Genomic DNA, 22,902 nt, shown 5'->3' with positions numbered 1-22,902 from the left:
GATCTAGCCTGATCCCAACATATTGATGTAGTTATAAAGAAGGCAGGACAGCGGCTACACTTCATTAGGAGTCTGAAGAGATTTGGAATGTCAACAAATACACTCAAAAACTTCTACAGTTGTACCATGGAGAGCATTCTGACAAGATGCATCACTGACTGGTATGGAGGGGCTACTGTACAGGACTGAAAGAAGCTGCAGAGGGTTGTAAACTTAGTCGGCTCCATCTTGGATACTAGCCTACAAAGTACCCAGGACATCTTTAAGGAGCGGTGTCTCAGAAAGGCAGCGTCCATTATTAAGGATCTTCAGCACCCAGGGCATGCCCTTTTCTCACTGTTACCATCAGGTAGGAGATACAGAAGCCTGAAGGCACACACTCAGTGATTCAGGACCAGCTTCTTCCCCTCTACCATCCAATTCCTAAATGGACATTAAACCCCTGGACACTACCTCACTTCTTAAAAAATATATATTATTTCTGTTTTTGCACTATTTTAAATCTATTCAATATATGTATACAGTATTTTATTTATTATTATATTTTATTCTTTCCTCTATATTCTGTATTGCATTGAACTGCTGCTGCTATGTTAACAAATTTCACAACACATGTCGGTGATAATAAGCCTGATTCTGATTTCCGTGGGCTGTTAGTCAGCACTGAACAGACCACTTTAGCCAAGAAGAAGTCCCGTGTGTAGTGTTGGCCATTGAAACAGAGTGTCACCCCTCGTGTCCTGCAAGTCTGGGTCCTGCTGCCGTTGGTGGTCTCCAGCGAGGTTTCCTCGCTCTTTGCCTTCTGATCAATAGGCGATGCTGGCAGCGCACTCACTTGAGCACCGTGTCACACAGGACGCGTTACCCTGAAAGGGTGTCTGTAATGAACAGTTGATGACTGTGGCTGGAAACCATGGCTTTCACAGACTTCTGACGTCCCAATGCACTGACACTGTTGAAGCTGTAAGGCACTTTCTAGCGTTCATACCAAAGCGAGTGTGGTAATATCACAGACCCAGCATTGTGTGGCGACTTTTTGGGGCAGGAAAAGCAAGAAGATTTATGTACCTCTGCCTGGCGGAGTATAGCAAGCTCCCTGTAGTCCATCATGGATGAATTGGTCAGGCACTTGCTGCATGAAGCATTCTTTAAAGATAAGACAAGGATGGTAATGTCGTAGGTGTGACAGCACGTAGTCCATTAGCTCCGAAGGCTTACCATCACCAGGGCTGAGCAAGGAGAGCAACTGTTTGACACGTTCAGACTCGGATAGTACAAAGTTCTGATTCTGAAGTCTATAAAAGGTGAGTTTTCAGCGACTGGTATTCACTGTATCATATTCAGGCAGGTGTTCAAGCAAACTCACCACTCTTGCAGTCATGGTGTTTCTGAACAATGCTACCACACAGAAGATTTGGTGTTGTGACTGGTAATTTATCGCAGCGTGAATTGGGCCTCAGCTTGTACAAACCAAGCGACGGCATTTAGCTCCCAAAACTCAGGCAGCTTCAAGTGACTGTGTTGGCCAACATGTTCAATAACTCTGGAAATGTCTGACAGCATCCACCAATTACATTACCCTAAACGACCATTACTACCATCATATATAATGTACCCAACGAATCCCACAGATTCATCACTCTCTGGCAAAAGAAGTTCCTCCTCATCTCTGTTCTGAAAGGACACCCCTCTATTCTGAGGCTATGCCCTCTGTCCTAGACTCCCCCACTATAGGAAACATCCACTCCACACCCACTTTATTTTGGCCTTTCAATATTCGATAGATGTCAATGGGATCCTCCCCTCATTCTTCTAAACACCAGTGAGTACAGGCCCAGAGACATCAAACACTCCTCATATGTTAACTCTTTCTTTCCTGGGAATATTTTTGTGAACCCTCTCTAATGCCAGCTCGTCCTTTCTTAGATAAGGGGCTCAAAATTGCTCACAATACTCCAATGCCTTATAAAGCCTCAGCATTACACCTTTGCTTTTATATTCTAGTCCTCTCAAAAATCAACGCTAACGTTGCATTTGCCTTCCTCATCACTGACTGAACCTGCATGTTAATGTTTCGGGAATTCTGAATTTCTGTATTTGCTCCTCAGTTGGAAAATAGTCCACATGAATGTAATTGGGCAGTGCGGGCTACTTGGACTGGAAATCCTTACCACAGGCAGCTGTGGAGGCCAAGTCATTGGGTACATTTAAGGCTGAGGCTGATAGATTCTTGAATAGTTAAGGCGTGACGGGATTCGGGGAGAAGGCAGGAGCTCTGGCCAGTGACCAATCTGGACATTGGAAGTTTGAGAGGAGGCGATTTCGCTCAGAACCATTGCCCGAGCAGATTGTGGCAGCATAATTAAGCATGGACTAGCGACCAATCTGCGTTTGGGAATGGTTAGTAAGAGCAAATTAAAGGAAGGCGGGGGCAAACTCAGCAGCCAGAGTCAGAGTGGAGATCTTGAGGCTTCAGTCAGAAAAATCAAAGAAAAGAAAAGCTCTGGGTAAAGTTTTTATTTTCCTTCCCTGTTTTATATCTGCTCAATTAGGACAGTAGAGATACCAGGCAGGATAATACAATGTGAGGGAGCAGGGAGACCTCTACTCCCCTTGACCATGAACACAGCGAGAAGTGCATTCAGCTGCAACTTCGAACAATCCACGTTAAGGAGTTGGAGCAGGAACTGGATGAACTCCGGATCATTCGGGAGGCTGAGGGGCTTATAGACAGGACATATAGAGGTAGTTGCACCCAAGGTGCAGGACGCTGGAAACTGACTGACAGTCAGGAAGGGGAAAGGAGTTAAAGAGCCAGAGCAGAGTAATATCACTTTGGATACTGTTGGGGAGGGGATTGACCAAGCAGAGGAAAGTCTCTGGCACTGAGTTGGACTCTGTGACTCAGAAGGGAAGTGGGGAAGAAGAGGCACGCTATGGTGATAGGGGATTCGTTATTTAGGGGAACAGACAGGAGGTTCTGTGGGTGAGATCAAATTCCCGGATGGTATTTTGTCTCCCAGGTGCCAGGGTCCAGGACATCTCAGATCGAGTCCTCAGCATTTTTAAGTGGGAGGGCGAACAGCCAGAGGTCATGGTACATGTAGGTATCAATGACAGGTAGGACAAGTGACGAGAGGTTCTGCATAGGGAGTTCAGGGAGTTAGGTGCTAAATTAAAGGGCATGACCACGGTTGTGATCTCAGGATTGCTACCTGTGCCATGAGTTAGTGAGGCCAGAACAAGGACGATTATGCAGTTAGAAGAATGAGGGGAGAACTCAGAAACATTTCGAATGTTGAAAGGCATGGACAGAGTGGATGTTGCAAAGTCGTTTCCCACGATGGGGGAGTCTAGTACGAGAGGGCATGACTTAAGGATTGAAGGGCGTCCATTCAGAACAGAGATGCGAAGAAATTTTTTTAATCAGAAGGTGGTGAATCTATGGAATTTGTTGCCATGGGCGGCAGTGGAGGCCAAGTCATTGGGTGTATTTAAGGCAGAGATTGATAGGTATCTGAGTAGCCAGGGCATCAAAGGTTATGGTGAGAAGGCGGGGGAGTGGGACTAATTGGGAGAATGGGTCAGCTCATGATAAAATAGCTGAGCAGACTCGATGGGCTGAATGGCCGACTTCTGCTCCTTTGTCTTATGGTCTAAGGTCTTATGGTTTTTAATACATGGCTAAAAAGTTGGAGTAGGAGGGAGGGCATAAAAATTTTGTATCAATAGGCTCTCTTTCTTTCAGGGAAGGTGGGACCTGTACAGAAGGGATAGTTTGCATCTGAACTGGAGGGGGACTAATATCCCAGTGGGAAGGTTTGTTAATGCTGCACGGCGGGGTTTAAACTAGATTTGCACGGGGATGGGAATCAGAGTGTTAGTGGAGAGGTTGTGGGGACAGATGTTGGTAAGATCTCAGACAAAGTCAGGAATCAAAAGGTTGAGCCTGGTGTGACTGGTGTTCTGAGCGGTGTATGTTTCAAAGCAAGAAGTATGGTAGGAAAGGCAGATGAGCTCAGAGCATGGATCAACACCTGAAATTATGATATTGTAGTTATTAGTGAGACTTGGTTGCAGGAGGGGCAGGACTGACTGCTCGAAATTCCAGGGTTCCATTGTTTTTGACGTGACAAAGCGGGAGGGATTAAAGGAGGAGTGTGACGTTATGAGTGAGGGAAAATGTCACAACAGAGAACTCGAGTTATGAGTGGAACTGAGAAATAAGAAAGCTATGGCCACATTAATTACAGACCACCCAACGGTCCTAGGGGTTTAGAGGAACACATTTTTTTTTAAATTAAAAAAGCGATTACAGACTGTTGTGATAAACATAAGGTCGTTACAGTAGGTGATTTTTAACTTTCCACATATTGACTAGGAATCCTATACTGTAAAAGGAGTAGGTGGGATCAAGTTTATCAAATGTGTTCAGGAAAGTTCAGGAAAGAGGTCCTTATGAGACAGAGCAGGTGACAGAAGTTTGTGTAAGGAACACTTTGTATCCAGAGACCACAGTGCCATTAGTTTCAAAGTAAATATTCAAATAAGATAGTTCTGGCTCGCTGGTTGAGATTCTAAATTGGAGAAAAGACAATTTTGATGGTATCAGAAATGATCTGGCAAGTGTGGATTGGGCCAGGCTGTTTTCTGGCAAAGATGTATTTGGAAAGAGGGAGGCGTTCAATAACGAAATTTTGGGAGTACAAAGCCTGTCAGAATAAAGGTTAAGGTAACCAGAGTGGGGAACCTTGGTTTTCAAGAGATATTGAGACCCTGGTTAAGAGAAAAAGGGAGGTGCACAGCAGGTATAGGCAAGTCGGAACAACTGAGGTACTTATGGAGTATAAGAAATGTAAGAGAACACTTAAGAAGGAAATCAGGAGGATTAAAAGAAAGCACGAAGTTGCTCTAGCTGACAAGGTGAAGGAGAACCTTAAGAGATTCTACAGATATACTAAGAGCAAAAGGATTGCAAGGGACAAAATTGGTCCCCTGGAAGATCAGGATAGTAATCATGTGTGGAGCCAAAATAGACGTGGGAGCTCTTAAATGAATTCTTTACATCTGTATTTACTCAGGAGATGGACACAGAGTCTACAGAAGTGAGGCAAAATGGCATCAACTTCATGGACCCTGTACAGATTACAGAGGAGGAGGTGCTTGGTACCCTGAGGCAAATCAGGATGGATAAATCCCCAGGGTCTGACATGGTGTTGCCTCAGACCTTAGGGGAGGCAAGTCCTGAAATTGCCTGGGCCCTAGCAAAGATACTTAAAACATCCTTAGCAACAGGAGTGGTACCAGAGGATTGGAGGGTAACCAATGTTGTTCCGTGGTTTAAGAAAGGCTCTAAACTGTCACAACCACACATTCAGCAGCACAGTAGATACGACAATTGTGCTCGTGAATATGCATGTGTCAACTAATTATTATTTCAATGTGATAGTATTTAACTCCATTCATTCTGTTGTAGTATTTGTCAAGACTTGGACACAGCACAGCAACGCTTCACTGCCTGTTTGCGTTCGGCCTTGCCTGAGAAATTGGACTGTTGAGTCAACTGACCCTGAATGCTAGTGGTATTCGTTTAATACTTAGTTGTTCTTTTTAGCTGCAGTGTAGGCTTCATTTTCCATTTGAGAGTTTTAGTTAATGGTCCTGTTTGGCCTAGCATTTATTGTTTTCTTTTCCCTTTAACACTGTTCGCATTAAAATCTGTAAACAATCAACCTGCTTCAGTGTCTCTCACTCCGCACTTGGGCCAGATCTGAACCGGGTGACATAAACAAACTGGGAAGTTTTAGCCTGGTGAATCTGACATCAGTTGTGGAAAAGTTTTTGGAAGTTATTCTAAGGGAACGGATATTAAAGCTTTTGGATAGACGTGCACTGATTAAGGCTAGTCAGGATGGCTTTGTGCGTGGTAGGTCATATCTGATCAATGTTATAGAGTTTTGAGGACGTTACCAGGAAAGTGGATGAAAGCAACACAGTGGATGTTGTCTACATGGACTTTAATAAGGCACTTGACAAGGTCCCGCATGGGAGTTTGGTCAAGAAGGTTCACTCCCTCAGCATTCAGGAGGAGGTAGTAAATTGGATTAGACAATGGCTTCGTGGGAGAAACCAGAGAGTGGTGGTAGAAAGTTGCCTCTGACTGGAGGCCTATAAATAGTGATGTGCTGCAGGGATTGGTGCTGGATCCTCTGCTGTTTGTCATCTATAGCAATGATCCGGATGATAATGTGAAAATTTGTGGATGACACCAAGATTGGGGGTGTAGTGGACAGTGAGGAAGGCTATCATGGCTTGCAGAGAGATCTGCATCAGCTGGCAAAATTGGCTGAAAAATAGCAGATTGAATTTAAAGCGGAAAAGTGAGAGGCTTTGCACTTCTGTAGGACCATCCAGGGCAGTGAATGGTAGGGCACTGAGGAGTGTGGTAGAACAAAGGGATCTGGGAATACAGGTCCATAATTCATAGAAAGTGGCATCACAGGATGCTAAGGTCTTAAAGAAATCTTTTGGCACTTTGGCCTTCATAAATCAATGTATTGTTATGTTCAAGTTGTACAAGACAATGGTAGGGCCGAATTTGGAGTTTTGTGTGCAGTTTTGGTCATCTACCTACTGGAAAGATGTAAACAAATTTGAAAGAGTGCAGAAAAAAGTCACAAGGATGTCGCCAGGTCTGGAGAACCTAAGTTATAAAGGAAGATTGAATAGGTTAGAACTTTATTCTTTATAACATAGAAAATTGTTAGGTCTTTATTCTTTGGAGCGTAGAAGGTTGAGGGGGGACTTGATACAGGTATTTAAAATTATGATGTGGGTAGATAGAGTTGACGTGGATAGGCTTTTTCCATTGAGATTGGGGGAGATTCAAACAAGAGGACATAAGTTGAGAGTTAAAGGGCAAAAGTTTACGGGTAACATGAGGGGGAACTTCTTTACTCAGAGAGTGGTAGCTGGGTGGAATGAGCTTCCAGTAGAAGTGGTTGAGGCAGGTTCGATGTTGTCATTTAAAGTTAAATTGGATAGATATATGGAGAGGAAAGGAATGGAGGGTTATGGGTTGAGTGCAGGTCGGTGGGACTAGGTGAGAGTAAGAGTTCGGCACGGACTAGAAGGGCCCAGATGGCCTGTTTCTGTGCTGTAATTGTTATATGGTTATTGAGAGGCGATTTGATAGAGGTATACAAAATTTGAGGGGTATAGATAGGGAAAATGCAAACAGGTTTTTCCCACTGCGGTTGGATGGGACTACAACCAGAGGTCATAGTTTAAGGGTGAAAGGTGAAAAGTTTTAAGAGGAACATGAGAGGCTCATGAGAGTGTGGAATGTGCTTCCGACACAAGTGGAGCTTGATTTCAATGTTTAAGAGAAATTTGGATAGGTACATAGATAGTAGAGATATGGAGTGCTATGGTCCCGGTGCAGGTCGACGGGACTAGACAATTTAAATAATTTCAGTATTGACTAGATGAGCTGAAGAGCCTGATGCTGTGCTGTCCTTCTCTATGACTGGAACGGAGATGGAAAACAAATCAGCCATGATGAAATGGCAGAGCAATTCAATGGGCCAAATGGCCTTATTCCACTCAGCTATTTTATGGTCTTATGATTTTATGGAGGAGACTGTATCTTTTACAATAAAAATTAAGAAGAAAATAAAGCCCCAGTTCCCTGCATTAGTCGATAATAATTAGTCCTGCTGCCGTTTATAGCTGCTGACTCTTCCAGTTTATATTGATACAAATTGACTGATCACCTCCTGATTGGCCATTTCCCGCATCAGTAAATTCCGTTTTGCTGCCTTGCCGCTTTTTAATCTTTTAGATACTTTCCAATTTATTTCACAAGCCTCAATGTTATTAAGAAAGTAATGGTGTTCACTCAGAGATTGCTAAACATGAGCCCTCATGGGAGCCTGGTTCCAGATGTCTCATGAGATTCCCTGTAATCTCAGTCATACTGACTACCCCAGTGAGTAATACACGGGCCAGGTTACTGGTGGGAGAGTCCAGTCACCTCTCTGGGAGAAGGGCAAACAGTGAACGGGGAGATGACCGGATGAAGTGATCATACAGTATTGAGCTAAGGCACCTCTCTGTCCCAGGGATGATAAACATAGAATAGTACATTGGAAAGGCCATTCAGCCCACAATGTTGTGTTGATCTTGTTACCAGTTTATAATAAACATATTTCTGTGTATCATCCATAGTCCTCCATTCCCTTCATAATCATCTGCCTTTAGGGTTGATTGAGTGAGCGAGAGTTTTTCTCTCTGGAGCAAAGGAAGATGAGAGATGACTTGATAGAGGTGTAAAAGATGATAAGAGACATAGAGCAAGATGTTGCTGAGCGGAGAGATTTTGGGATCCAAGTTTGTAGATGCTTGAGAGTGGCCACACAGGTTGATAGGGTGGTTAAGGCGGCTTATGGAATGCTTGCTTTCATTAGTCCAGGCACTAAGTTCAACGGTCAAGAGGTTATGTTGCAACTTTATAAAACTATCGAGGCCACTATAGGAAGGATGTTGAGGCTTTGGAGAGGGTGAAGAAGAGGTTCACTAGGATGCTGCCTGGTTTAGAGGGTATGTGCTGTCATGAGAGCCTGGACAGACCACTCGGCCCAGAATGCTGTAGCGATCTGACTCTCTATGCGGCATCCATGTCCTCCCATCCCCTTCATATCCACCTGTCTTTAGGACTGATTGAGCGAGTGGCTATATTTCGATCAGAATTTGAGGAGATTTCGTATGTCACCAAACACTCAGACAAATTTCTACAAATTGCTGCCACCGCCTGATATGGAGGCACCGATGCACACGACTGGAAAAAGCTGTGGAGCATTGTAGCCTTGGCTAGAGTCATCACTGGCACTCAGCTCGCCAGTACCGAAGACATATTCAAAAGGTGGTATCTTAAGAAGACAGCACCTCAAGGCGGTGGCATCCATCATTAAGGACCCCATCAGCCAGTACATGCCCTCTTATCATTACTACCATGAGAGAGGGGCCTAAAGACCCACACTCAGCTTTTTAGGAACTGATTCTTCCCCTCCACCATCACATTTCTGAACAGTCCATGAACACCAGCTCACTATTTTTGCTCTTTTTCACACTGTTTATTTACCCTGTCTCCTGTACAAATCCTTCTCTCATTTTCTTCACCTCTACCTCTACCTCAAGCGTTACTGCGATGAGGCTTTCCTTTCCGGGACATCAGAGGCGTCAGCCTTCTTCAAAGAATGGGGTTTCCCTTCCTCCACCATTGATGCTTCCGCCACTCACATCTCCTCCATTTCCCAAACATCTGCACTCACCCTATTTTCCCTCTGCCTTTGCATAGAGTTCCTCTTCTCCTCACCTACCACCCCAAGAGCCTTCACATCCAAAACATCATTCTCTGCAACTTCCGCCATTTTCAATGGGACTCTACCACCATACACATCTTCACTTTTCCCCTCCCACTCTCCTCTTTCTGCAAGATTCACTCCCTCCGTGATTCCATTCTCCATCTGTCCCTCCCCACTAACCTCCCTCCCGGCACATATGAGAAAAATGCTACACCTGCCCATTTCACCTCCTCACTCTCCTCCATTCAGGGCCCCCAAACAGTCCTTCCAGGTGAGGCTGTGAATCTGCTGGAGTCGTCTCTTGTACCCAGAGCTCTCAATGTGGCCTCCTCTATATTGGTGAGACCCATCATAAATTGGGGGGCCACTTTGTCAAGCACCTCCATCCATTTGCCAAAAGTAGAATTTCCTGGTGGCCAAACATTTTAAGTCCGATGCACATTCCCATTCCGACATATCAGTCGATGTCCTCCTCTTCTACGTAATGAAGCCACTCTCAGAGTGGAGGAGCAACACCTCATATTCCATCTAGGTAGTCTCCAACCTGATGACATGAACATTGATTTCTCCTTGCAGTAATTTTCCCCTCCCCTTTCCCTGTTCTTCCATTCCCCACCCTGGCCCCTTACCTCTTCCATCTGCCTATCATCTCCCTCAGGTGCCCCTCCTACTTCCCTTTCTCCCTTGGTCCACTACTATACAGGCACAGATTCATAGAACAATACAGCACAGAAACAGGCCCATCAGCCCATCTAGTCCATGTTGAACCATTAAGCTGCCTAGTCCCATTGACCTGTACCTGGACCATTGTTCCATACCCCTCCCAGCCATGTACCTATCCAAATTTCTCTTCAATGTTGAAACCAAACTCACATCCACCACTTGCACTGTCAACTTGTTCCACACTCACATCATGCTCTGAGTGAAGAAGTTTCCCCTCATATTCCCTTCAAACATTTCACCCTTAACCCATGACCTATAATTCTAGTTTCACCCAACCTCAGTGGAAAAAGCCTGCTTGTATTGACCCTATCTATACCCTTCATAATTTTCTATACTTCTATCAAATCTCCCCTCAGACCTTTACATTCTGTGAGATAAAGTCGTACATATTCAACCTTTCCCTATAACTCAGGGCCTCAAGTCTCAACAACATCCATGTAAGTTTTGTCTTCACTTTTATTTACATCTTTCTGAGACACGAGTCCTTGACAAGAATGGCTTCAAAGGTACACTTAATATCAGAGAAATGTATACAACATACATCCTGAAATGCTTTTTCTTCTCAACCATCCACAAAAACAGAGGAGTTTCCCCAAAGAATGAACAACAGCTAAATGTTAGAACCCCAAAGTCTCACCCAGCTCCCCCCCTCTCGTGTGCAAGCAGCAGCAAGCAACATTCCCCCTCCCCGCACCGGCAAAAAAAAAGCAATGGCTCCCGTCACTGAGCACTCAAGCATGAGGAAGGCAACGGTAAAGACACAGTGCAAACACGAGGAATTCTGCATATGCTGGAAATTCAAGCAGCACACATCAAAGTTGCTGAAGACACAGACTTGCAGTACTCCAAAGACTACTTGTTCACCCAGTATTCGACACCTCTCTCTCTCTCTCTCTCTCTCTCTCTCTCCTCTCCTCTCCTCCCCCCCCCTAATAAGGGAGAAAGATGTGACTACATTTCACATCGAGAGGTCAGTGGTTTATCATGATAAAAGTCTGTTGCATCGTTTTTTCTGAGCTCTGTGCCCAAAGGTCTCAGGTCTCTGGGCACACAGCCTTAGATCTTCCACCTCCCATGACACACTGATCTGCCCGGACACTGACCTTCAATCTGCCCGTCTCCAGAGCTACAAGATCTTGGCCCTCCGAGGCAAGATGAGCTCTTAGGCTGAGCCCTTGGCATGCCGAATAACAGCCAGTCATGAAACCCCGAGAGCCGGTCTCATTCCCGCAAAGAACCATAGTCTGTGTGTAACTTCAGGTCAGGGTCTTCGAAAGAACCCTGAAAGGGAAAAATAGGGACATTAAAGATGGAAATAGAGCTGTTTCCAAAGATGCAAACAAAGGAGTTACCGTTAGGCGCCATTAATCCTCCAAGGACTCAAATGCGGAGTATCCTAGGTTAGGATCAAGTCACGGTTTCAAACTGGATTGAGAATCTGAGCACAAAACAAACACTGGACAAAATCACCAGGAGCCTTATGATTGAACAGGTGCTCCTTAAATGCTCAATCCTTGGCACCTAAAACATGATTGCCAATTAGCAGGACTGTCCTACATCTTTAAAGGGGCCATTCCAGCTATCCATGCTCTGGGGAGTTAGAGCGTCTAAACTTCAGAAGCTGGTGTGGATGGGTGCGTGTTGTAACACTCTCCTGTAAGTAGGTGGCCAAAACTGCACAAAATACTCCAAATTAGGCCTCTCCGCTGTATTATAAAATCTCAACATACCATCCTGTACCCAGTACATTGATTTAGGAAGGTCAGTGGGCAAAAAGCTTTCTTTACAGCACTGTCTCCCTGTGACACCACTTTCAAGGAATTATGGATCTGTATCCCATTAAATTCCATCTGCCATTTTTCAGCCCATTTTTCAAGCTGTTCGAGATCTCGCTGCAAGATTTGATAGTCTCCCTCACTGTCCATTACACCCCCAATCTTCTCATCTGCAAATTTGATAATCCAGTTAACCACGTTATCACCAAGATCGTTGACATGGATGACAAAGAACAATGGACCCAGCACCGATCCCTGCGGCATTCCACTAGTCAGAGGCCTTCAGGCAGAGAGGCAGCCACCTACTACCACCCTCTGTCTTCTCCCACAAAGCCAGTGACTAATCCAATTTATTACGTCATCTGGGACTTTCTTGACCAATTTCCCATGCAGGACCTTGCCCAATGCCTTGCTAAAGTCTATATAGACAACATCCACTGCTTTGACTTCATTAACTTTCCAAGTAATTTCCTCAAAAACTCTGGAAGTTTGGTTAGACACGACCCACCATGTACAAAACCATGCTGACTATCGCTGATCAGTCCATGTCTATCCAAATACTTATGTATCCATCCCTTAGAATACCTTCCAATAACCTACCCACTACTGATATCAGGCTCACTGGCCTATAATTTCCTGAACAACAGGAATTCTGCAGATGCTGGAAATTCAAGCAACTTTTATGTGTGTTGCTATAATTTCCTGGTTTACTTTTAGAGCCTTTTTTAAACAATTGAATAACATTTGCTGTCCTCCAATCCTCCAGCATCTAATTCGTTGCTATGGATGTTTTAAATATCTCTGTGAGGGCTCCTGCAAATTCCTATTATAATTTATTGATTTTATACTTCATTGTCACCAAACAATTGATACTAGAACGTACAATCATCACAGCGATATTTGATTCTGTGCTTCCCACTACCTGGATTACAAATATTAAATATTAAAAAATATCAAAAATAGTAAAAATTAGTAAATATTAAAAATTTAAATATAAATCATAAATAGAAAATAGAAAAATGGGGAGTAAGGTAGTGCAAAAAAACCACGAGGCAGGTCCGGATATTTGGAGGGTACAGCCCAGATCCGGGTCGGGATCCGTTCAGCAGTCTTATCACAGTTGGAAAGAAGCTGTTCCCAAATCTGGCCGTACGAGTCTTCAAGCTCCTGAGTCTTCTCCCAGAGGGAAGAGGGACGAAAAGTGTGTTGGCTGAGTGGGTCGTGTCCTTGATTATCCTGGCAGCACTGCTCCGACAGCGTGCGGTGTAAAGTGAGTCCAAGGATGGAAGATTGGTTTGTGTGATGTACTGCGCCGTGTTCACGATCTTCTGCAGCTTCTTTCAATCTTGGACAGGACAACTTCCATACCAGGTTGTGATGCACCCTAGAAGAATGCTTTCTACGGTGCATCTATAAAAATTAGTGAGGGTTTTAGGGGACAGGCCAAATTTCTTTAGTTTTCTCAGGAAGTAAAGGTGCTGGTGGGCCTTCTTGGCAGTGAACTCTGTTTGGTTGGACCAAGTCAGGTCATTTGTGATATTGACCCTGAGGAACTTAAAGCTTTTGACCTGTTCCACTTGCACACTACCGATGTAAATTGGGTCTTGCGGTCCGCTACTCCTTCTGAAGTCAATAACCAATTCCTTCATCTTGCTGATTTTATCACTATTTATTGGAATGTCTTGCTGACGCAAAACAACAGATTTCATGACATATGTTGGTGATATTAAAGCTGATTCTAATTTTGAAATATATTTCATAAAGTAAACCTTAGTGCTTCCCTGGACAGAGAGTTCCACGGATTGACAGCACCATTAATTGACCATAACCTCATGATTCAGGGTAGTAGACTTAGGATGGCGATGATACGAAGATTGGTGGTGTAGAAGATTGACAAAGAAAAGAGTGGAATATAGATCACTGCAGATTTTGGCAGAGGAATGGCAGAAAGCATATAGCCTGGCTGCATGCGAAGTGTTGTAGCTTGGTCAGTCAGACGTAAAGAGACAGTACACTGACCCTTAACAGTGTTGATGAGCAGAGGGATTTTGGGGTCCAAGTTCATAGCTCCCTGAAAATAGTTACATTGGTTGGTTAGGTCGTTAGGAAAACGTATGGCTTGCTGGCCTTCATTAGTCAAGGTACTGAGTTCAAAGGTCAGGAAGTTATGTTGCAGTCTGATAAAACTCTAGTTTAGGCAACGTCTGGAATCTTGCATACCGTCTTGGTTTTCCACTTATAGTAAGGATGTGAAGTCGAGGTTTTGGAGAGGGTGCAGAAGAGGTTACCAGGAAGTTCCCTGGACTGGAGGGCATGTGAGGTTGGAGAAACTTGCATTGTTTTCTCTGGAATGGTGGAGACTGAGGGGAGAGCTGAGAAAGGTTAATAATATAATGAGAGGCATGGATAGTGTAGAGTCCAAGGCTCCCCAATCTTTTTCGGCCCATGGACCCCTATGATTAACTGAGAGGTCTGTGGACTCCATAAAACCAGAAGACATAGGAGCAGAATTAGGCCATTCAGCCCATTGAGTCTGCTCCGCCATTCCATCATGGCTGATCCCGGATCCCACTCAACCCCAAACACCTGCCCTCTCGCCATATCCTTTGATGCCCTGACCAATCGGAAACTATCAATTTTCACTCTAAATATACCCACAGCTGTCTGTGGCACAGATTTGCTACTCTCTGGCTAAAAAAAAAATACCTCCTTACCTCTATTCTAAAGGATTGCCCCTCAATTTTGAAGCTGTGTCCTCTAGTTCCAGACATCCCCACCACAGGAAACATCCTCTTCACATCCACATTAACTAGTATTTCAACATTTGGTAGGTTTCAATGAAATCCGTGCCCCCACCCCCCCGCCACCACCTCCGCATTCTCCTAAATTCCAATGAGTACAGGCTCAAAAGTGCCAAACACTCCTCACATGTTAATCCTTTCATTCCCGGAATCATCATTGTGAGGCTGCAGGTTGGGAACCAATGGCAGTAGGCAGACAGTATCTTTTTCCAGGGTTGACATGTTTACGTCCAGAGGGCATGCACTGAAGGTGAGAGGGGATCATTTCAGAGCAGATGTGTGGGGCATGTGTGTTTTACACAGAGTGGTGGCTGCCTGGAATTTACTGCCTGGAGTGGTTGTCGAGGCACTGAGAGACGTTTAGATAGGCACGTGAATATTACGAAAATGGAAAGATATAGACGTGTAGGCAGAAGAGATTAGTTTGGTTGTCCATTTGGTTACTAATTTAATTGAACCATTGTGGGTGAAGGGTCTGTTCCTGTACTGTACTCTTCGATGTTCTATTAAAATGTATTCTCTTCAGAGTCGAACAAAATAGCCTGTACTCCCAGTTTTGCTTTCCACTCCTGAATTACATTTTCATTCACTTTATCACACAAAGTTGCTATGTAAATGCAGGTTATTGAGTGTGTGCTGGTGGACTCATTTCAGACTTCCTCCGAGTGATATCTCCAGCTCCCTGAATTCTGCAGTTGTCGGTATAACTTTGCCCAATTCAGTTTCACGTAATAAATATCCCTCAAGAGGGGAAGTGGAGTTAAGTTATGTGCGTGGTTGTGTGAAATGAAAGAGCATCTTCAGGAGGGCAGATGCAGGAGATCTTCACTGCCATATGTATGCCTGGACCTGGACCAGGTGTCAGGTCTCTCAGTGGGAGAGCATTTTGGAGAGAGTGATCACAATTCTCAATTAAGATCCTAAAGGGATTGGACAGGCTAGATGCAGGAAGATTGTTCCCGATGTTGGGAAAGTCCAGAACGAGGGGCCACAGTTTGAGGATAGAGGGGAAGCCTTTTAGGACCGAGATTAGGAAAAACTTCTTCACACAGAGAGTGGTGAATCTGTGGAATTCTCTGCCACAGGAAACAGTTGAGGCCAGTTCATTGGCTATATTTAAGAGGGAGTTAGATATGGCCCTTGTGGCTACGAGGGTCAGGGGGTATGGAGGGAAGGCTGGGGCGGGGTTCTGAGTTGGATGATCAGCCATGATCATAATAAATGGTGGTGCAGGCTCGAAGGGCCGAATGGCCTACTCCTGCACCTATTTTCTATGTTTCTATGTTTCTATCTCCTTTACCATAGCATTGGAGAGGGATGGGAACAGACAAGTTAGGAAAGCGTTTAATTGGAGTCAGGGGAAATATTAGGCTATCAGGAACTTGGAAGCATAAATTGGGAACAGATTTTCTCAGGGAAAGGTACGGCAGAAATATGGCAAATGTTCAGGGGATATTTGCGTGGTGTTCTGCATAGCTATGTTCCAATAAGACAGGGAGAGGATGGTAGGGTATAGGAACCATGGTGTACAAAGGCTGTTGAAAATCTACTCAAGAAGAAAAGAAAAGCTTACAAAAGGTTAAAAAAACTAGGTAATGATAAAGATCAAGAAGGCTAGCTGGAAGGAGCTGAAGAATGAAATTAGGAGGGTCAGAAGGGGCCATGAGAAGGCCTTGGCGGCAGGTAGCTTGACGCACCTGGCACAGATGTGGCCATCTGGGAGGCTGGGAGTCTTCCGGACTTCCCACATAACACCCAGTACAGAACACCAACCTTACACGCATACTTCTTGTTTCTATTATTCACAAGTAACTGACCTCGCCTCAACCTGTTTACGCCTAAGCCCCGTTGAGCCCTCCTACTCTGGCTCCCCCACTCTATAAAGCTGTCTCCTGTTAAACTCTTCTCGCTGGTCTAACTCGCTGACGTCCACGTGCTTGCGCAGTCGTGTCTCAATCAAACCGCTGAAGGAAAAACTGTCTCCTTTTGAACTCCTCTCGATCGGGGATCCGGGATCAACCATAATGGAATGCCAGACCACACTCGATGGGCTGAATGGCCTAATTCTATTTCTATGTCTTATGGTTTTATGGTCTCTGCTCATCATCGCTGTTGAAGGTCTTGCCATTAACCGTGTACTGTTTCTTTACATTTGAACTATGAAAGTGCAGCACTTTGTGTTAGTCTGGGTTAAACTCCCCCTGGCATTTCTCTGCCCATTGCAGCACCTGATCGATATCTCGTTTACTCTTTACCAGTCATCTACTCTGTCCACAACATGATCAAACGTGATCTGTAATCTTACTAACACACCCATCTGATGCAGCACAAAAAAAACTACTTATGATAAAGATTAAAACACACCATAAATGTAAATACACAAGATAGTTTATATAAATAGATTGATCATATGTTCATAAAGTGGTTAGACTGAACATAAGGTGACTAATGGGAAATAATGACGTAGACGCAGATTTTAGTGGCTGGAGGTCTTGATCAGGCTCTCTGTTTGGGAAATGTAAATGTTTTTGAGTCTGGGGGTCCGAGCGTGGAAAGTGTGTAGCCTCACCCCGATGAATATGGGATGAACAGTGCTTGATCAGGAAGGGTGGGATCCTTCATGACGTTACTGGCCCTGTTCAGGCACCTTTCTGTATATCTGTCTTTCATGGTGTAGAGACTGGAGCCGGTGATGCGTTGGGCAGTTTGGTCCACTGCAATGCTGTCTCTGTACCCGGTTCTGATGCAGCATGGCAGGACGCTCTGTGCCGTGCATCGGTGGAATGACGTGAGTATGGATGTGCAAAGTCCTCTCTCTTCACCCTCCTCAGAAACTGGGTCACTGATGAGTTTTCTTGACTGTGCAGGATATGTTTCTGGGACCATGAGAGGTTGTGAGAGATGTGCACTCCCAGGAGTTTGAAAGTGTTTTCAGTTTCCACTGCTGTGCTGGCGATGTGATAGAGAGTGTAAGGGGTGTGGGTTCTTCTTCAGTCAGTAGCCATCTCTATTCTCTTTTTACTTCAAGGAGGAGGTTATTTGCCTGGCACCAGGACTCAAGTTCTTCCACTCCTCTCTGTAAGCCGTCTCATCACTGTTGCTGATGAGCCCCATCTCTGTCATGCCATCGGTGAACTTGACAATGTGATAGCTCGGGTGTTTGGCCACACAGTCGTGTGTGAGCAGAGTGTACAGCAGTGGGCTCAGCTCACAGCCCTGGGGGCTCCTGTGCTGAGGATGATGGGGAGGGAGGTGTGGTCTCGCATCCTGACTATCTGGGGTCTGCTCGTTAGGATGTCTAACACCCAGTTGAACAGTGAGTACTTGGTCAGAAGAATAGTAGTTTGTTCATCAAGTCTGTGGGACAATGGAAAATGAAATCCGGAAAAGCATTTTGACAGAGGTGTCCTTGTTTTCTGGGTGAGTGACAGGTGCTGTGACCTCTGTCGTGGAAAGGTTCTGTCAGTAAGCATATTAATGAGTGTCCAATATTGCAGGAATAGAGTTTTTGATATGTGCCATTACCAGCCATTCAAAGCATTTCATTAGGGTAGGCGTCAGTGCCACTGGGGAGTAGTCATTTTGTTCTGAAGGTGCAGAGTTCTTTGGTACAGGGATGATGGTGGCTGATTTGAAGCATGTGGGGACATCAGCCTGGGTGAGGGAAGTGTTGAAGATGTCTGTGACGACACTTTGCAGAGTTCTGCTGCTGCTACGGGCAGTGGCTGCTCACTTTTGTGGCCAGCGTTGTGTTGCATGTCTCGAAGCGTGAATAAAGATTATTTAAGGAGGGAGGCTTCACTGGTACAGTTGATGCTGTTTTACCTTGTGTCATCGGGAATGCACTTGAAACCTCACCACATATAATGAAAAGAATCAGTCCCAACACTGACCCCTGTACAACACCACACATCACCAGCAGCCAACGTGGGATTGCCCCTGTATACCAGTGATAAAGTCCTAACCTACTCAATTTATCCCTGTATCTCAGGTCCTCAACTGTTGGAAACATCCCTGTAAATTTTCTCTGCGCTCTTTCAATCTTACTGTTAACTTTTCTCTAAGTAGGTAACCAGAGATGTGCCCAATATTCTACATTTGGGCTCGTCAACTTCATTTGATATATAACATCCCATCTATATCCTGTCCATCATAATGAAAGAGGAAAGCTGAACAGAATTTAACCTCAATAGCATGTTTTATCAAGGGCAAACCATATTTGAATAAAAATCCCAAGTTCTTTGAGGATTTACAGGGAGATTTGTTAGAGGGAATCCTATAGATGTTTGTACTAAGATTTCCCAAAGAGAATTGACAAGGTTCCACAGGTGGCCGTTGCATAAGTTAAAAGTCTGTGCTGTTAATGGATTAGCTGGACTGGGGATGTGTTAACAGCATCTTCAGTCGGGTTAAGTAATCTTGATTCAAGTGTATAAATACTTCTAAGACACATTAGTGATCTTAATAGAATAATCTGTGAGCATGATCAGAGAAAATTGAAGGATTCAGTCAAACATTTTATCAAGTTCTGAGCAAAGCCAGTTTATTGAAAAGCAGATGCAGTACATGGATATACCGCATTCTGGATTATTTTAAGCAAAATACAATAAAGCTTCATCTAAAACAAGGGGTGGCCCTGGGGGACACTTGGTCTCAATTAAAGCAATCCTCCAAGACCACTTCCATTGCTGGAAACCACTTAAATCAGAACCACAAGGTCTTTACTGAATCATCCAAGTTCTAAATGCATAGGAGAAACGTTGGCCCACTCGGTTTATGTTGGGGTCTGTCAAGAAATTCCTCTCAGTTCCATTCTCCAACGCTTCAAAGAGAGAACTGCATCCTATTTTCTCTCATGGTCCTGATGTAATCCCCTTCGAAAGCCACAATTGAATTTCATTTTGAAACATTCGATGTTGCAGAGGATCATCTGGATCTATAGGTGGTGGAAGGAGGTACTCTCACAACCCCTCCCAGCTTCTCACTTCACCTCCCCCCTTATCTGGTCTCACCTGTACCCAGCCAGCTTCAACTCCTTGCCCTCACCCCACCTTCTTATTCTGGCTTCTCCCCTGCTCCTTTCCCGTCCTAATGAAGGGTCCCAGCCTGATACTACGACTGTTTATTCCCCTCCATGGATGCTGCCTGACCTGCTGAGTTCCTCGAATATTTCTTGTGTGCTCTTTAGAACAATGCTGTGTTGCTCTGTCACTCTATCATTAATAGTGGTCCTATCTGCTATCCAGCAATACCAATCCACCATTCTCCAGCCAGATAAATAACCATTTTCCACTCTTCCTGCCCCAGATCAGACCCAGGTAAACCTTTCCCCAATCTCCCTCCTCACCAGCCAAGTGGCAACATCCATCTCGGTAAGTGCTGATGTCAAACATTAATGGAGACATTTATTTGCACTCGCTGTGAACCCTCTGATCTCCAAGATCTACAGCTGTGTGCCCCATTGAGCTTACAACTTGGGCCACCCGGTTTAGAACATAGAACATAGAATAGTACAGCACATTACAGGCCCTTCGTCCCACAATGTTGAGCCAACCCTCAAACCCTGCCTCCCAAGAGGGGGAGAGTAGATTTTAAATCAGTATATAGAAATCCTATCACGAGAGGGAATGAGAGTGGACATGTGGTGGGAGATACCACGGAAAACAGCATCCATAATTCCATAAGAAAAATTCAATTCAATATGTTTCAAGATAGTTATCGAGAACCATCAGGAGGACCACCAACTTGTCATAGGGTTGCTGGCTTTATGTGACTCAAAGACCCAGCGAGCGATGTTTGCTGGAGTCAGGGCTTCATGCTTTGACTCTTCGTAGGGTCACCCATGCCAAACAGGTCAAAGGGTAGAGGTCAAACTAAGAGCAGTCCAGCGGTCCTCCAGGTTCAGGGGTTCAGCTCAGAGCCAACAACTCTGAATGAAAAAACAAAATTGTTACAAAAAAAGCAATGAAGAATCCTTCTACATCTCAGAGTGACAGTATTCCTCAGTCTCCACCTGGAACTTGCATGACTGACAGTAGTGAAAACCAAGCCACTGACACAATGAAGGAAGCCCTGAACATCACTGGAGATGGAGGCCATTCATTGCTGCCCTAAACGCCAGTGGTGAAATAGGCAGTAGAGAATTATTGAGAAAGATTGGGTTGGTTGCATAGATAAGGTGTGAGATTGGGAGAGAACTGTTTTTTTTTCGCAGTATAAGGAAGGAGCAGGTAACAGTAAACCAGGTGCAGCTGCCAGAGTGTAAAACAATATCTGAATAATAGAAGGTATTTGAAGCAAGTGAAAGATCAGGGTCAGAGTGTCCTGGTGAGAGTGAAAAACAGCCATGATGATATTAAAGAGACTTGACTAACACAGGAAAGTACAGACTTGATTAGGGAAAAAGGAGTCAGTTATGAGCAATCGGAATGGAACGTGTCCTTTGTTGTTTACGGAAATACAGGAGGGAACTTAAGAACTCGTGTCTTCTTTTTGCCCTTAAAGATGTAAAGAAGAACACAAAATGGCATTGTCAAACGGTTTAAGAATTACAAAGGCTATTTTTAGCATATTAGAAACAAGTGTGAGGTTTTGCACTCTGGATGTCAGTGTGAGGTTTCTCACTCTGGGATGTCAGTGTGAGATTTTGCACTCTGGGATGACAGTGTGAGATTTTGCGCTCTGGATGTCAGTGTGCGATTTTGCGCTCTGGATGTCAGTGTGAGATTTTGCTCTGGGAGTAAAACCGGAGGGGAAAATTCGGAGCTGGAGTCCCTAGGACAGTCCTACATTAAGCTCGATGTTGACTTGCAACTCCTGCTATGCTGCTGATACCAAACTGCCGTTCCTTTGGGTTCATCAGATGGGGAGCCTGCTACATGGGCAACAGCTTGCTCTCCATATCGTACTGCCCAGGCTTGTGTACCTGGAGAGTTAGGATGCAATATCCATGGTCATCCCTGACCGACGGAGGCCTCATTTATCCAACGTACATCAAAACATACAGTGAATTTCATCACCATGTTTCTACCCCCTCCTGCACCAACCCTACCTGTCCCTCACCCACACAGCCCAGACACTGTGTTCCGACAACCCCCCACTGATCAATCTACCCACCACACCTCCCTTATCTGATTCAATGCTTCACAATCCTCTCGTATGAAATCCCACCGCCAACAACAGTTTGTCACCTCCACCTCACACCACCAAACCACCCCCACCACCCCAGCCTCCATCGCGATTCCCACCCTTCCCTCCACCGCAAACTCACTCAGATCACATTTCTTCCGCATTCTGTTACTTGGTCTGAACAACAACTGAACCTCTTGACCATGTCTGCATGCTTTTGTGCATTGAGTTGCTGCCACATGATTGGCTGATTAGACGTTAGCGTTAACGAGCAGGTGCATCTAATAAAATGGCCAGTGAGTGTGGACCGGTACAGAGCAAGAACAGGCCCTTCAGCCCTCAAAGTCTGTGCTGGACACAATTCCAAATTCAACTGACCTGCCTGCACGTGATCCACATCACTCCATTCCCTGAACATTAAGGCTTCTTGCTCCCCACCATCTCATTTCTTCCCATTTGCATCCCTGCAGTCTGTTCCAGGCCCCCACCTCTCCACCCCACACCCCTGAAACTTCTCCCCTCTCACCTTCGACCTTTGCCCTCTGGTACTTGATATTTCTACCTTGGGATGAAAATTCTCACTCTGCCCTATCTATGCCGCAGAGAATTTCACAAGCCTCGATCAGGTCTCACCTCTGCCACTCCAGAGAAAATAAACCATGTCTGTCCAATTTCACCTCATCATGTGCACCTCCCTCTCCCCCTTCCTCTCCTTCTCTCTCCCACCCTCTCTCTCTGTCTCTCTCACTCACTCGCACACAAACACAGTTGCATAGACACCCACATACTGTCTCACACTCTGCCCTCACGTGTCGGCTTGTGTGCGCTGTATCCGTGCTGGGGCTAAGAATGATGGTGGGGAGGGGGAGTTGGTGATGGGAAGAGCAGGGACACGTACCCCTGGAGATGAAGATGGGATGAGGTGGTGCTCAAAGCCAGCAAAGCTCGGAAACACCAGGGTCCGCTGCCTGCGTATAGTGTCTCCAGTCAGTGTTTGCCCAGGATCCCCGCTCTTCACTGTTTGCAGCTCCTGGCAGGGTGGACAATCTGATTCCCCGTCACAAGCTCTGTACTTAAAGCTGTTTGTTCAGGCAAAAAAAAACTTTATTG

General features: G+C 45.0%; 1 protein-coding gene across 1 annotated transcript in view; it reads right to left on the bottom strand.

Moving 5' to 3' along the window:
- Positions 1–22,902, bottom strand: part of LOC134350351 (uncharacterized) — a 135,275-nt gene that overhangs the window by 31,457 nt on the left and 80,916 nt on the right. Inside the window, exon 4 of the mRNA XM_063055428.1 lies at positions 11,192–11,369. The gene's annotated coding sequence lies outside the window, so the exon portion shown is untranslated. The remainder of the gene's footprint in view (positions 1–11,191; positions 11,370–22,902) is intronic.

Source organism: Mobula hypostoma, chromosome 8, assembly GCF_963921235.1.
Source record: "Mobula hypostoma chromosome 8, sMobHyp1.1, whole genome shotgun sequence".
Taxonomy (NCBI): Eukaryota; Metazoa; Chordata; class Chondrichthyes; order Myliobatiformes; family Myliobatidae; genus Mobula; species Mobula hypostoma.
The sequence above is the reverse complement of the archived record's forward strand: the minus strand, read 5'-3'. Positions and strand labels throughout refer to the sequence as shown.